General features: G+C 41.9%; 1 protein-coding gene across 3 annotated transcripts in view; it reads right to left on the reverse strand.

Moving 5' to 3' along the window:
• ABCA1 (ATP binding cassette subfamily A member 1) overlaps positions 1-13,997 on the reverse strand; it is a 139,100-nt gene extending 125,103 nt beyond the window's left edge. For 2 of the 3 annotated variants that reach the window (XM_007178271.3, XM_007178270.3), the window contains exon 1: positions 13,714-13,991. The gene's annotated coding sequence lies outside the window, so the exon portion shown is untranslated. Of the gene's footprint in view, positions 1-13,713 lie in introns of all 3 variants that reach the window. The other variant, XM_057547558.1, reaches the window with a different exon arrangement.
• Positions 13,998-15,261: the final 1,264 nt, after the last annotated feature.

Here is a 15,261-nt window from a genome sequence, read left to right on the forward strand (position 1 = left end):
GCCCCATGGAGTCGCCCCGTGATCTCTCCCAGGCTGAGCCATCAGTTTCATTAAGGCTGAAGTTAATTTGACTGCCTCAGTTTCTTTTCCGGTCTCCAGTTGCCACTGAGCTCTCTACCTGTAAGGTCGTTCATGCTAATCCTGAAATTCTACCCCCTCGCATTCCCCAACCATACTGCAGACCCACAAACTCAGTGAAACTGTCCTTAGTTGCCACTAGACCCTTAGAGGCCTGCAGAAAGGCCGTGGGCTGGTACTCAGTGACCCCTGAAACTGTGTTCCTACTTAAACCATAACATTTTAATACTCAAATCTAAGGAGAAAAGAAGATGTAAGAAATCCTCCAAGATAAAAGTCAAGGATAAAAGGAAGCCATTCTATCATTCTCGAAATTCCTGTCATTCTAGAAGAGGCTCTGCTATCACAATACCTGTTTAAAAAATACAGAACCAATGAATTTTATCAATTCTAACAATCTGTAACTCAAGGGGATATTTTTTAAAGTACCAAATGTATCATACTTACTAGATTATTAGTAACGATAAGTTTATAGATAACTGCACATTCTTGTTTCACCCTGAAATATATATTCAGTTTCCTGGACAAAAGTATTTGCTAATAGTTAATTTTCAAAATGAGAGTTATGACATGAACACATAAAAACATAAAGCTAGAAGAGATACATGAATAATGTACAAATCTGTAACAAGCCTTTGAGAAGCATAATTCCTCATGCTGTCAACAATTCTATTTTAAAGGAGATTCAAAAAGTGTAAATCTATTTCTATCATGTCACTGATATTTGGACAACCAAAGATCCTATTTATCACTCTCAACAGTCCAGTTGTTACCAGCTAAACAATCTCAGGACTTCTAAAACTGACAAGATCCAGGGTTTCTGAAAGCAAATCTGTCCTGTCCCCAAGTTCTTGTTTCATTGTTGTAGAATTATGGAGGAATTCTGACAAAATGTTAGAGATAACCCTTCTTCCCCTGCTGATTTCCACTAAACAAACACAGAGCAAGCTTCAAAGGAAGACTTCAGCAAACAATACAACTATTTGCTTTTTCCCTGGTTGGGGATGTGTAGCATATAGGAAAAATGAACCTTTCTCCTAGAAATGAAATACCTGTCAACATTACATGTCATAGAAAAAAAAATTTTCTCAACCATAATCATAATGCCAAAGCAAGAGGGCCCTGCAGGGAAGGAACTATCAAAGTCACAAACACCCTGAGTGATACAGAAACACAAGCAAGCCCACCTCCATGAGCAATCCTTTATTTGCGGAAAAACTTGACTGGATAATATTCCCTGTTGTTGGAGGAGGGTTTTCCAAGAGAATTTTATGATAAAAGTCTCGGTGACTGTATCAACAAAACAACCACTTTGTTTGGTTTACATCTTGGAAGGGTCAGCATCTTCAGATGTTCAACCTTCTCCCAGGCTAAAAGTTTATTTTTTTTGAATTTTTGAATTTTATTTTATTGATTTTTTTATACGGCAGGTTCTTATTAGTTATATCTATTTTATACATATTGGTATATATATGTCAATCCCAATCTCCCATAACAGTGCTCAAAGGACTTGGGGACAGACAAACCCAAATCCCTTCACTGCCTTCTACTTCCTGCAGGCCAATACCGCTGTGCAGCAAACTTCCCCAGACATCCTTAACTCTTATTTTCTTGAATTAACTGGCCCAGTAGACAGAAGGGAGGTTTTGGAGTTAGAGAAAGCAGGTTTTGAATCCTGACTCTGCTACTCACCTGCTCTGGGACCCTAGGGGTTCTGAGTCCCTGTATCCTCTCCATTAAATAGAACAAATAATGTATATAAAATATTTAGCCAGTTCCTGGAACAAAGGAAGTATCCAGCAAACGGCAGCTATTACAATGATTAGTGCTGCTGACTTCACAGGGTAAAGCATTCATCAAGGATGGGGCACAAAATGGGCAGTTTATTAAAGGAATCTCTCTTCTCCCTTCTTTGTCCACAGACGGCACAATTTCCCCCAAGGGCTTTTCCAGAACACACTGGAACTCTCTGCAGTGCCCAGCTCAGTGGGAGATGTGAAAGGGTTACGCTGGTATCCTCATGCCACTTCTGCTGTTGTTGTACCATAAACCCCTGTTTGGGGACCCCACCACCCAGTTATACTATTCTCCCACTCTGGGGGCAGTCAGCTCCTCTGTTCCATGCAGGCCGCCGTCCTCCACATCTTTAGCACCCAGCACAGTTTTCTTCCCCAGCCCACTTCCTCCAGCCTCCAGGTCAATTACCTATTTGCAATCTGGGCCTTCTAATTCCTCCATCTCTTCAGCTCTCCCTACCATCTCCTCCAGTGTACCAACTTCTCAGGTGGTCCCTGCTAAACTGCAAGCCATGTGCAGCAAGCTATGGTGTCTCAACATCTTACCATCCTCTGCCACACTGCGCCCAGAGCCCAGGACCACTTGGTGCTCGGAAACATTTGTGGAATTTGAAAGCCTCTGAAGTCAGACCTCAGGGATGAGAAAAATTAGTTAAAGCAGGTTCACCACGGTAACATGTCAGAAATGTCATTGAAAGCACAGGTTCAGGTAGCCCAAAACCATGACAAAATTTCCAGCTGTGTTCAAAGAAACACAGGTTAAATAGGAGTACATTTAATTTGGTTTTCCTCAAAGCCACTCTAATTTGTTGGGAAAGACATTCATTTTCATGGACTTATGTGAGCAAAGGAGAATCTGTAATTTGCCAGACTGATGCTCTAGAACCCCTGTAAACATGGCAGCAAACAAGTAAACATGCCAGCTAACAAGAATACCTCCCCTAGGGGCTCAGCCACTAATACAGGACTGTCAGCATTGTTCAGGAGCCTTGAACTCTAAACCCATAGGCTCAAGTCAAGAACTCACTCAATGAAGCATATCAACACCTGGATATAATTTTTCCACCTCAACACTCTATTCCTTTTACTCTTGCCAAAACAAGTTATCTTACTTATCTCCAGGCTCTTTTCCAGTTCTAGCTCATAGAGTATGTGACCAAACCCAGCAACCTTCTCCAGAAACTCCTCTTTCACCAGCCAGCTCTTGAGACAGTGCAGGCACATGTCATGTGTCCGAGATGCCTCTGTCCCTGCAGCCCAGTGAGGACCAGCTGACCAGGTAGGTGAGGATGTAGTCAGGACTCCATGGCAGGCACAGAGGTACAGGGTCTAAGCCCTGCCCTTCCAGCTTCATAAATGAACTCCTTCTCTATAACAACCAAAACAAACCACTTTGCTGGCTGCCTCGTTGAACTAAAGAGGAATAAGATCACTAGTTTAAATTCACCTACCTGTGATTCTGAGAAACAAAAAATGAAGGATGTTAGACTTTTAAAAACAAATAATGGCAACATGAACTCCATTATTTGAAGTCTGGGAGGATGCTCCCAGAGGAAAATGATCTCTATTATTCCAATATTATCATAATTTTGAGTATTCCTTCTAGAAAGCGCTACTGTCATTAAGATCTTCACAAATCAAATATTTTACGTGCCAGATTAAAAATTGCTTAAGGAAAGATGAAACTAAACTATTGAGTGGAACTCCTGCTAGCCTCTTTTTTCAACTGCGGTTGACGCTGGCATTTAAAAATGCACACACTCTCATCTCCCAAGCGACCGTGTGCTAAGTGTCTACATCAGGTGAGCACAGAGTCCCCAGTGGAGCTCCACCTGAGGACAGAGTGCCTTGCTGGTCTCTGCATCCTCCAGGGGCACACCCACTCCCCTCAGTGGAGGCCATTGGGACCTAGTGTCAGACAGCCAAGGAGAAAGCCATACTGTGATCATGTGAAATGGGACTGGAGTTGGAAACTGGAAAATGGCACTAATTCCATTAAATTTGCAAATCCTGCAACAGGACTGACAACTGAATGAACACTACTTGACCAAAGGCTTTCTTTATCTTGAGCTCAAGGTCTTTACTATAATTAACACAATCATTAAAGTTAAAAAAAAAGAAAAAAGACCTGATAAACTGCCTTTAATCACAATTAATCCTAAATGGCCAACATTAGCATAGGGTTTTTGTACTTTTGCATAAAGGAAACGGTCCCCAGGAAAAACTCAACCTTTAGGACTTCTGTGGAGGTTTCCTTCTGATTTGAAAGGAAATCAGAAGGCAATTACAACCAAAGAGCAATGTTTATTTAAGAGAGTGAGAAAAAAAAAATCCAGTTGAAAAACCTATTAAGATTCAAATTGGACCAACAGACAGAATAAATGAGGTCCGTTCAATATTCAAAGATTCAGTGTCCATTGTAAGCTGAAAGGACAGACTTATAGACCCAATTTCTTTTTTCTCTCCTAAAAGGACACTGTAAATACTACCCTAAATTCTGGTACAGTAGCGAGAAGCCTGGGTTAAAGAGGCAAGAAGCTAAGATTTTAAGTTCCAGTTACTGACTGCTAGGGAGTCAATTTAGGTAAGGCATTCTACCACTCTGAGCCACAGAACAGAAAACAAGCTTTTTATGATAAACAGACTGGAGTAGAAGATCTTCTGAGTCTAAGAAAACTGCCTGGAGCTTGGGTTTCAGACACGAGTTTGAACCCCTGGCTCTGCCATTATCGAAGCATGTGAACCAGGAACAAATTATTTAACTAGTCTCTGTATCAGGTGCACCATCTGAAAAAATGGGACAACCTCAATATTTCCCCAAATGCAGGAAAGCTACACAAGATGAATTTAAGCAGTACTTAAATTCCACGTAGAGGATTTTAGGGGATGGACAGGCACAGTATTAAACACTCAATCACACAATGAGAAAATATTCTTTTCAGCACTTCTTTAGCCTTTGAAAAACTGTATTACATTAAGGAGAAAGTTTCTGTTTGGTCTTCTCTTCAATGTCTCTTTAACACGTGCTTAATTTCCCTTTTTTAACAAAGTGAGAGCAAGTCTCAGAGTCAGTGTCTTTAGAAAGCAAGTTTATTTTATAGACAGACCGTTTAAGAAATAATTTGCTTTCATTCTAATTATTTTAAAAATTACCTTTTATTTGAGACAACTGATATCAGTTTTCAATTTAGAGAACCAACATAAAGTTAACTTTAAAAAATATATGTATTGATGATTACAAAAGTGTGAGTCCATTGAAATAATCTGAGGGGCTTACACGCTGCCTACCGCAGGATCCAGTGAGGAGAAAATATGGTAACGCAGGGCAAGTCCTAGCCCACGCCGAGCTCATCTACCCACAGTCAAGGGGCAAAATTTCCGTCAGTGAGGAATCAGAGTAGAGGGTACAGTGCAAACAAAAGCCGACCACGAAGCATGGCTGTGAGATTCCAGAACGATGAGGAGCCAAAAAATAGCAGGAAGGGGTTCTTAAAGTAGAAATCAGAGAAAAGAGGAAAACCCATAGAGGGAGAGTCAGTTAACAGATAGTTACTGAGTCAGACTACATGCGCATCACTGGTGAGAAAATCCAGAGCGGTGGATGCCTCTTAAAGTCCAGGACAAAGCTGTCAAAATGGTCAGTCTTAGGTCAAAGAGCCTTGAATGCCAAGCTAAAGATTGTCATGGTGGCAGATCCTTAAAGTCTTTTGACATCTGTTCAGCACCTAGTATTTACATGGTGTTTGAAAAATATTTGCTGAAAAAATGAATTTCAGTTTAATGGTATTTTTTGTACATTAGCCATAGACAGATACACACACACACACACGCACACACATTTTAAAAAAATTATGTCATCCTCTTCCTTCCTTCTTCCAGTACCAGAAATCACACCTCACCCCAGCTAAGGTAAACTGCCACTTCCATCCCAAGACCCTGCATCTGGGAATGGAGAAGAGTCTACAGATCAATCTAAAGCCATCAGTCTGTGGGACTTCCTTGGTGGTCCAGTTGGCAAGACTCTGCAGATCCTGCGTGCATGCTGCAACTGAGTCCGCATGCTGCAACTACAAGATCCCACATGCCACAACTAAGACCTGGCGCAGCCAAAATAAACAAATAGAGACAGATAGATAGAGAGACAGAGAGATATAGATAGATAGATAGATAGATAGATAGATTTTTTTTAAAAAAATAAAGCCATCAGTCCGGGCCTTTACATTCTCTCTGCCTTTCCAAGGAAAGCTGCTGCTTCCATCAATGCTGCCTTTTATGTCAAACTTGGATCATCTAAATACCAGATCCAACTGAATTCAAGCTGTCATCCCCTTGGGGACTTGCTTCTTCAAGAAAACAAGCTTGGCTTGACTCTTGGCAAAAACTATTCCCAACCTGGCATCCCACAGAAATTTTGCAAAGCAAGTGTAAATAGGGATATGAAACCCAAACAACTTCTTAGCAGTTCCTTCCCTCCTCCCATGCCTGCCCCAACCCTGAAAACTCTTGCTCCTTTTTTTTCCCCTTCTTCTTCCTTCTAGTCCTAATCTACTATGATCTCTGAAACAACTAATTCAGAGCAATGCTTTAGAAAACTTTGTGTCTTGCCCATCTACCCCCAGTGAAAGTCTTCTGAGATATTTAGAAATATTTTCATAAGGTTAGTCCAATTTTCACCCTTTCTTGGAGGATGAATGAGTCTTAAAAGTCAGCTTTTTTTTCCCTATCATGTATTGGCTTAACAAGACTGCAATATAAGAAGCAAAACCTATACTTAAAATGGAGATGTCCAGAATGGAGAGTCCAAATGAATATTCTCTTTCAGAGAGATTCTCCAGATGTTGAGTCGGAAATGAGACAAATGTCTCACTATGTCTCACTACATCATGTTTGTTCCATTGAAATTTATTGAGATCAACCAACCCCTCCTTCCCTTGCATTTCGGATGAAACTCCCCTTTTGGTTCTATGATTCAAGTCTTCATCCACCTAATGCAGATTAAATAGGCAATTCCAACACCCTCAGGCTTCTACCTTCCTCTCTTCCCACCATCTTCTTTTCTTCCATCATCACTCTCATCAAAACACTCATAAAAAAAAACAGAAACAAAACAAAACAAACAAAAATGCTCTTTATGCATTCCCTGGGTATTTCCACTCCACCTCTCAAAACCCACACGATCTGTTACACTAATGCTGAGTTTGTCCCTCAGGACATTTCTCTGGGCAGCTCCAATCAAAGAATCATCCTTTTTCCTGAATACTGACATAGAGTTAAAGGACGTAAAAGCTTGAATGGCTCTTTAAAAGTCATGTACTCAGCCTCTTTCATCTCATCAACCAAGAAACTATATCTCAGAAAAGTAAAATGACTTGCCCAGGGTCACATGACTCCTTAGTGTGTTTCTCAAATTACATGTAGAATATAATTACGTCAAATTGTATGTAATTATATGTAAAATTTGGAGTGTACATGCCTGTGTATATTTTTTCTTTAGAGAGAATCCATAGTTTTCATCATATTCTCTATGTAGTCAAAAATCCTCTCCCAATAATTGATAGCCACTGATTAGTTTTTTATATACAAAATTCTTCCTAGGAAGTGTCCTGGACTAAACATCAGTTATCATAAAACATCTTGACTTCAAGACTAGCTAAATAAAATGTTTTGACTTCCAAATGCTTCTTGGAAGTTGGATTTGGCATAGAAAATGTTGCAGTTCTAAACAAATACGCACACACACACACACACACAAAATGAATAAAAGAAAAGATCCTATACATAAAAGGTTATTTTGGTTTTTTTTGAAAATTAAATTCTATTTTTAAGTAATTAAATTCTAAACTACTTAGTGAATTATCTCATTCTTATTTTTAAAAAATAAATTAATGTGCAAATAGAAGTAGTTTAATGTGAAATGTCACAGACTACAGCACTTGCTCAAATCACAGCTGCCTCAAGAAGAGAAATGAAGCTGAATGGAGTCAGAATTGTTTGTTCTACAAGTAAACTGGCCTAGGTACATACTAATATTTCTCAGTCTGTCATAAACCTAAACTTAACTAGAGTTTTTCCTCATATAATTCTATGTCTAGAATACATGAATTTAAAACATTCTATAAAATGTTTTTTGCTTTTTGTTTTTTCAGAAAAAGAATCTTTATTTCCAAATGAGCAACTAAACACACAATGGACTCAAATGGCATGTTCCTAAAATTTTCAAACCAAATCCATTTACAAGGCACAGCTTGTCTTGGAATATTTCTGATTTCCTTAGTAAGAACCTTGGTATTACATAAAGGCACTATTTCATACCTACTATGGTCTACTAAAAAAACAAGCACTTTCTCATCAACACACTTTTTTTCTACTTTTGATCAATACCACTTCAAAGTTTTTTTAGATTTTACCAAGCATTCTAAGCCTTTTTCAATATTTTCCATTGATAAAAAAGAGGGTTTTTTTTACTTCTTTAGTAATTAATATTGTTAAATCTGATAAAATCTTTTTATTTTTAGATAACTTAACATAAAATGTCCCACATTTTGAAACATAAAGTATTTCAGCCTTTTCAAGTTGTCCAGGTTTTAACTCTTCAAAAGGAATATTAACCAGCTGTTGGTAGGATAGTTGAAGGATCATAGAACCTTCATACTCATTTGATCGTCCTTTCTTCATTTCTTTATCAATAGGGCTCACCTTTTGAGAGACAACCTTAGGCATTTGCAATACTGTTTTCTATAGTTTCAAACATACTGTCCATTTAAATAGTTCATTAATGACACATTTTTCATCACAAATTATATTTACTTCCCATTTCTGTTCATGCTTTTTCAAAAACTCACAAGAAACTGTTTTACTACTTACTCTTGAAGCAAAATAATCCACAGTTTTGCTGTCCCATATTTCATCAGGCTCATTCCACTTTACTCCACTAAGGAAAGAATGAACTCCTAGCTTTTCTGTGATTATCCCATCATTTTAATTCATCTTTAGAATATAGAAAACCAACATTAGTTCCCCATTCTCTTTGACTTGTTTAAGTCAGCATTTATTGAATCCCCTTCCATATCAAGGAGGGTGAATTAAGGACTAGGATAATGAATCAAAGCCCTCCTGGAGAAGCATACACTCAAGAAGAAGACAAATAAATGTTAACTATAACAACAACAACGAAAACAACAACAAAAACGCAATTAAACCCATGACATGAATAGTGCTGTGATCCAATCCTATGGGAGCAAAAAAAAGGGGATAATTCATTTTAACTCTGTGTTGGCAGGAAGGTGTGAATTCAGGAGAGCTTATGAGAAGGATGGCATTTAAATCAGGTCTTAGAGTAGATTTTCAAAATGGAAAAAGACAGGATTTCAAATTTTCTTTTGTTTTAGGAACCAAGTCTGATGCTCCTCAGAGTAAATGATCTTTGCTTTAATACAGCTTATCGTCTCAACAGAATGCAGAACAACCAAAGGCTCTACCTGAAAGCAATTTTACATATGAGATTTTCTTCCTCTGGCTTCAGATATTTCCAAAATGTGCCTCTTTAACAACACCTATGCTGGTTACCTACCCAGGGAACTATTTGCAGTCGGAAATATCCAAACGAAAAGTGAGACTCATTTTTTGCCTTTTGCTAGTATTTCATTTGTCAAAACTTTGATATTTTAATGAAGTCCTTACCCTGCTATTAGTAAATTCATGGAAACCAGACTGCCTGGGATGCAGCCTCAGCTCCACTACTTACTCACAAACTCCATGATCAGGCTACTTACCCTGTCTGTACCTCGGTTTCCCCATCTGTAAAATGAAGATAATAACAGAACCCACCTCACGTGGTTCTCATGAGAATGAACTAAATTATTACGTGTGAAACGCTTGAAACAACACCCAGCATAAGGTAAATCAACAATAATGTAACTTTTTATCAAGAAGAAATCTCTCCTAAGAGTTTATTTCTAAGGTGCTACACCAATTTAATAAGAAAAAGAGCTTCCCATCCTATTTCACTTTTATTAAGCTGACTTTGAAACTGTATGTACTTTCAGAGAAAGACGCCTTAAGAAAAGGCTAAATTTGATTCCTAGACAGTAATGGCAGTAACAGAAAAATGGTTTATTTCAGAAGGTCCAAGACATAATTAGGGATAAAACAAGCAGAAATCATATTGTACAATAACCAATTTTAAAAATTCACCAAAATTAAGACTGACAGCTAACTAATAGTTCTCGTCCCTTTTTCTCTCCTTTTATTTGTTTATTTGTTTATTTATTTATTTGGCTGTGCCGGGTCTTAGTTGCAGCATGCAGGATCTTTAATTGTGGCATATGGGATCTAGTTCCCTGACAGGGGATCAAACCCGGGCCGCATGCATTGGGAGCTCGGAGTTTTAGCCAGTGGGCCACAGGGAAATCCCTTCCCTTTTTCTTTTGTTCCTTATCCTTTTACAGCCAAATCCTCTGTCTATCCATTTTCTATGCATCACACAGGAAAAGATTTCGAGATCGTCATAGACCTACTCACAAATACTTGACTAAAATGAGAGTAAATTTTTCATTTTAAACCAAGTAAAGAATTAGAGTTGAGCAAACTTTATTGTCTATCCTTTCCATGGTGTTGCAATCCCTACACAACCAATGTCCCAACAAGCTGAAGAGAACTTGGCTGGCCCACTCATAGCAACAAGGGAAATATAACACAGGCTGCAGATTCTGATAAAGACTAGAGCAGATGAATATACCAGAACTCAGCGAGCATCCTCACAAAGTCCTCTGCCCATAGCAACTGAAATTGTACCACCTCACTGCTTAGTGTGGGAGTCAAAGAAATCTGGGGCTCACTGGCTGGGTTCAAAACTTAGCTCTGCCACTTGCAAGGTGTGTGGCTGGGGACATGTTAGTTACCCTCTCCGTTTCTCAGTCTGCAAAATAGGGATAATAAGTGGATTTGTTGTAAAAATTAAAATAGTATTTGAAAAACATTTGTATCAGTACTTGGCACCTGGTGCTATTTAACAGTGTCTATTAAATAAATATTGTAACTTTGGCACTTATGATTATTTCCACATGCAAATATGAAGAAGGTTTCAGTTTCAGTGTAGGCCCTCTCCCAGAATAGTTAAATTAAAACAAATTTTCAGCAAGATCTTTAAAATTTGATACTGAGGTAATTAACCGTAAGGAGCATTATACTTTCATTATTCCTTTAACATCCAGATAGTAAATAAAAATGTATTTGGATTTGAGAGTATTTTAGAAATGTAAAAACCACACATCTATTGGTATTTTCTAGATTCTAAAAAAAGTTCATAATTAAGGAGTCTAAGGTCATGTCCATTTATCTTAGGAGCTAAAAATTAAAATAGCAAAGATATTAACAATTTACAATCACTCTGAATACAGCATAAGCAACTTGGTTTATGGGAAGGAAGATCCCCTAAAAAAATTTTTGATGGAAAAATATTCCAACTTCTCTCCATATAAGGTAAATACTACAGAAGATAATAAAAGGCTGTGTTGCTGAGTTTCATTCGGTTTCATTCATTTTTAATAATGTAAGCATTAAGGTTTCCTAGAGCAGAGGTTGAAAACAACCAAACCCTAACCACCCTTTTCCAATCCTAAGCTACTGTCTTATACTGTCTCACATGAACTGTAAATATGCCCTAAGTCAAAAGGTGTCCAGGGTCCCTTACAGGCCTCTATTTAGATGTAAACTGAGGGTTGAGATTTCGAATGCTCATCTGGAGAGGAGACACATATCACAGGTATCCCCTTCACAATCAGATATATGTCATTCTGGAACACTAGGCTGGTCCCTGCAAGGGGGCTAATGAATTACTCTGACTACAGTAGAAATTCTTACCCCTTAAATGAACTGTGGTCATCGAAGGCTGGTCACTCTGATTCTACTGCTTTTTCTCGAGTAAATACTAATGTGCTCAGTGTATCCAATGTTTTCCCAAAACTCTATCATGAATTAATGCATAAAGCATTAAAGCTCGTATAAAAGGAGCACTTGGGGAACAAGCTGACAATGAAAACTTTGTATTTGAAAATTATTATACCATCAGAAGAGGTTCTACTCCGGAAACTTCTCCATGCTTTCACACTTTCTTTCATTTGGGAGAAATGCCTCAAGAGAACGATATGAACAAAAGAAAGCCTCCGTTAATTTTGTGGTAGGTATGAGGAAGATGGGCTGAAATATTAATAAAAGGGGAAATGAGAAACTAAGTACTTTTTTAGTTGGGATTTAAATTTTGTCTGAAAAGAAGATCAAAACTTAGGTTTGGGTCCCAAACTATTGTTAAAAGAACCAGTAAAACTCTGCTTTTGAACTTGCAAAATTTTGTGAGGTGTTCTTTGTGGGAAGGTGGGGACCGGGCCTTAGAAAGTGACTTGCTGATTTTCATCACCAAAGAATTTTTTTATATATCAAATTTGTCCTCTATTATATTAATGTATATACTACTCGCTCAGTTTGTTGTGTCACTGAAAAGTGTTGGTTTTAAAAGCTGATGGTATCGCTTTTGCAGTGCCGCATTTCTTTCTCTCTCCCTTTTTCTTTCTCTCTCCTTATTTTCTTTTATCTTGTTTATTCCCTTCTTTTAGATAAGTGTTGAAAAAGAGGCACCTACACACAACCTTGGCACTGGCCCACGCCCCAAGAACCTTCCATTTAGCAACGCTCTGGGAGTTGGGAACCACTGTAACAAAACAGAACCAGAAGCGCTTTCGCCTGTTCCCCAGGTTTCCTCTCAGTCTGCAAACACCCGTCTTCACCCCATCTCGGTCGGAACCCTCGAGCGACAACGCCTCGTACAGCCCGGCCTCACTCCGGCCAAGGAGCCGATTCCCAGGCCACCCGGCCAGGAGGCGCTGTGGATCAGTCCCCCCGTGGCCACCCGCAGCCGGCGCCCAGCCATCCCTCCCCCCACCGCGGAGCGCAGCCCGCCAGTGGAGCTGCGAGCTCTGCACCGCCCGCCGGGGTTACTCTCGGTCATTCCGCTACACCATCTCGCCCCAGCTTTCCCATCCGTGCCCGGCCTGAGGCTGCCCCAAGAGACAAGCAGCAAAGGGCAGGAAGATGGGGGACAGGGGAATGGGCACCTCAGCTCCAGGTTTCCTCAGGCCCTCCTTCTAAGTCTAACGTTTTTTAAAGAAACAGAACTCTCGTCGCCCCAGCTGCGTCAGGGATACCAGCTCCGGGGAGCGTACGGAGACCGTAGAAAGGACCCAAACAAAGCCCCCGAGGCCTCAAATGAGCACTAGCGCTATGGACCCGGTTTGGTGCGCCTCCCAGTCGCGTTCTTGGAGAACAAGAACGCGCCGCTCCAGTCCGGGGGCGCAGGGGACCGATCCTCAGACCAGAGTCCAACTCGCAAGAACGGAGTGGAGACTGAGGGCTAGCATTTGTCCGGGTGGGCGCCGGCCGACCCGCAGCCAGAGAGGATTCCAGCCGGCTCAGGAGCTTCCAAACAAAGGGAAGAGCTCAGTGCCAGACCTGCCACTCTCCCCACTCCGGCTGCAGCGCCCCCAGCACCACCAGGAGCCCCCGATTCCACTGCGCCCCAGGTACTGCGCTCGGGTCTCCGCGCCCAAAGATGCTCCCCGGGCTCCACCGCCGGGCGAACCCTGAACACAGCGGCGCCGCGTCTTTGGGTCGCCAGAGCTCGTCCTAGGACGTCCTCCCCCTCCCTTACGCCCCCCCCATTTGCGCTGCAGGAGGTGGGGACGTGGGGGGTTCGGACTAAAGTCCCCGAAACCCAGCGCTTCCCAAAGTCCCCTCGGCCCTGAAACAAAACAATAACCCCAGCCCAAGTTTCTGGAGAGCCTCTTACCTGTTTTCCACTTTTTGTTTCCGGCTCTTTCCCCCACCCCTTGAAAAACCCTTCTGGGAAAGAAGTGGGGGAAAGGGAGCAAAGCGCCGCGAGAAATGGGCTGTGGCGGCGCTGGTCACGCGGCGCCCCCTGTTCTGCCCACCTGCGCCGGGGGAGAGATGTGTCGGCGCCGCTCCTCCAGCCCCGGCCGCACTCACTCTTCCTCAGAATTACCGGGGTTTTGCCGCGACTAGTTCCTTTTATAGATTCCGCTGCGCTGAGCGCCGGGGTTACTATCGGTCAAAGCCTGTTCTCTCCCTCCTTCCCCGCCCCCTTTCCCGGCCTCTGTTTATGTAGTTCAGTCACTCAGCAGAAAGCACGTGGAGCCGCGCCCCGCCCCTTAAACGGGCGACGTCCTGCAGCGAGCGGGGTTGGGGGCGGAGGGTGCTGGTGGGGGTCCGCGCCCCTCGCCCGGGCCTGGGTCCGCGCCCCTCGCCCCTGCCCGGACGGCCTGCCCAGGACCAGCGGGAAACGCCGGGCTTGGGGCTGCGCCTAACAGAGACTCTCATCCAGGTTCAGGGCAGCCAACGGCACGAGTGGACATCGCTTCCTCTAAACTCTTGCTTTCAGCAATTTTTATTTCCTTTGTTCATTTACTCAGTCGGAGGGACTTAGGGGGCAGAGGGAGGAGGAGGAAGGGGAAGAGACCTCGAGGCTGCAACCCCTCGGGATGCCAACCCTTTAGTCTTGTTTTCCTTTCAAGTGCCCAGGGTGTGGGAGAGGGTGGATAGTCCTCTGGACAATTGGCTGGTGTTGTTTTCCACCACAAACCCTGACTTTGGAATTCAAGAGGCGACTTACTGTCTTTGGGGTTCCCAGCCTGGGCCTCGCAGATCCCCGGGAGGACCCCTGAAAAGCGTCTTGCTCCTTCTCTTAGCAAACTGGGTGGAAGAGAAAGGCCACAAAAAACCGAGCAATGTGGACCAGCTCCCTTTTTATTTTCATCATATTGGTCAGCGTCCCAGTGATAGATAAATACACATGGCTTGTATTTAGGTTTCTACAGATTCGCAAAGTGCAGCTAGAGAATCGCAGTCTTGTAAAATTACATAACCATTCCAGTTCTCCACCTTCTTCCTCTGGCTTTGGCTTTGACAGTCAGGAGCAAGACGGGCCATAACATTTGAGGAACAGAAGCAAGAGTACAAATGGAAGCCCACATACTTTAAGTCTAAATATTTACCTCATAAATCAAGCCAACAAACTGTAAAATAAGTTTCTCCTACCTGACAAAGATACCTTTGGAGCAAACTGGAAGGGAGGATTCACATTCAGACTCCTCACCCTTTGACTTAAGTTTTGTCAAGAAAGTGGTGGAGTGGGAGAGCTGGCCCCCAGCCAACTTCTCTTCCCACCCCCAGCTCCATCATATTCCAGAAGAACCTCCAGGTGTGCATGTGGGCCCCTAGCTGCACAAGGCCCTCCATGCTACAGTCCAGGCTATGATTTGAACCCAGGTCCACATGTCAGTGGTTCTGTCAACACTCAGGACTGATCCAGGGAGGGGGC

The sequence above is a fragment of the Balaenoptera acutorostrata genome, chromosome 6 (genome assembly GCF_949987535.1).
Source record: "Balaenoptera acutorostrata chromosome 6, mBalAcu1.1, whole genome shotgun sequence".
NCBI classification, from domain to species: domain Eukaryota; kingdom Metazoa; phylum Chordata; class Mammalia; order Artiodactyla; family Balaenopteridae; genus Balaenoptera; species Balaenoptera acutorostrata.